The 1,678-nt window shown below is 37.8% G+C and overlaps 1 pseudogene; it reads right to left on the bottom strand.

The window, feature by feature from the left end:
- Positions 1-260: 260 nt before the first annotated feature.
- On the bottom strand, positions 261-378 carry LOC119815911 (annotated as a pseudogene).
- Between the last annotated feature and the right edge of the window lie 1,300 nt (positions 379-1,678).

Here is a 1,678-nt window from a genome sequence, read left to right as displayed (position 1 = left end):
AATGTCAGAGCAGAGGGGATGGAAGACATCAAGATCCTCTAAATCACCACGATCAAAGCACATATAAGCTCACAGAGACCGAGGCAGCACACACAAAGCATGTACTGGTCTGCACCAGATCTTTTGCATATATGTATAGCTTCCAGTTTAGTGTTTTCATGGGGTAGTCCTGAGTGTGCTAGAATGAGTAAGGTTCTGATTCTCGTGCCTTCTCTTTGGCTCTTTTCCTTCTGTTAGTTAGTCTTTTTTTTTTTTTTTTTTCCCTACAGCACCTGGTATTCCCAAGTGATCTCCCATCCAAGTACTAACCAGGCCTGACACTGCTTAGCTTCTGAGATCAGACGAGATCGGCACATTCAGGTTGGTATGGCCATAGAACTGTTAGTCTTGTTGTACTTCAAAGTGATAGCTTTTGTTTTATCTTATATTTTAGTTTGTTCTGTTTTATTACTATCTCTTAGAAACCTCTTTTCTAATGAGAGATAGAACGGGAGTGGATCTGAATGGGAGGCGAGGAGTAGAAAGAGGGGAAACCATAATCAAGATACATTATGTGAGAAAAAAAATCTATATTCAGTAAAAGGAATAAAGAAAATAATTAAAGATGTTTAATGGAGCTTAAATGTTATTGAGGCAAGAGCAGTGCCATGAGTTTTGTATAAGATTTTGGTTGCTACAGAATTATTTTTGGCTGATGAGAGTTTGATCTTGGCTGCTTTTTTTTTTTTTTTTTTTAAGACAGTGTTAAACTCTGTAGCACCGGTGGGCTCAGAGTTTCAACAATCTTCTTGTCTCAGCCTCTTTAACGCAGGCATTTCAGTTATCAACCACTATCCACCAATCTAGGGCTCACTCTTTGAGTCATTCATGAGGTTGACCTTTGGCAACTTCTTTTCTTTTCCTCTGAAATGAACTATAATACCCTATTTCCTCAGTTAACTGTAATGTTGATCTACTGCAGTTAATAAAATGGTTATATATTGACTATGGGGATGTACTCCTTTGCATTGCTATAAATATTGTAACTGCTTATAACTTTGTAATGACTTCATAAACATGATTCACTGCACTAATAAACATGCAGGACAGCTGCAGAATATGGCTAATCCTTCATGCTAGTTGCTTTGGCCTTGATAGTCTGAGACAACTTTTACTTTCTTCATTAACAGATCCTTAATTGATATTTTCCAATAGCATATGGTCTCATTAGAAAAAGAAGATCCTAATAGGATGGGTTAGGATTTCTTATGACCTGTGGAAACATCTAGATGAATCAAATTGTCTCTGTTTTGGTAAATATTGCTAGGATCACCAAAGTTAAATGTAGAGTTGATTTAGGGTGAGGGACAAGAGAAGGGCACAGTTTCTGTTTTCAGTGCTAGTGACGATTTATCTAATTCAAGGCATTACATCAACGGGCACTCTGCTGTCAGTCTTTGGAGGTCACAGGAGAATGGGCAGGAGTTCCAGCAGTGAAAATAGCCCACCAATGATTTTCTATTTAATTTGTGCTAGTTTTAAAATGTGGAGTAATTGAATGTTTTTGGCTTTGGCCGTCCACTTTGTCATTCTAAGTTTGTATGTCCTACAGGCACTGAGTTGTCATTCAGTGCTCAGTTCGCAGAACAAACCAACAAAGAGAATGTGAATCAGTTTGCAATGTCTAACCTTAAACTAC

This window comes from Arvicola amphibius, chromosome 5 (assembly GCF_903992535.2).
Source record: "Arvicola amphibius chromosome 5, mArvAmp1.2, whole genome shotgun sequence".
NCBI classification, from domain to species: Eukaryota; Metazoa; Chordata; class Mammalia; order Rodentia; family Cricetidae; genus Arvicola; species Arvicola amphibius.
The sequence above is the reverse complement of the archived record's forward strand: the minus strand, read 5'-3'. Positions and strand labels throughout refer to the sequence as shown.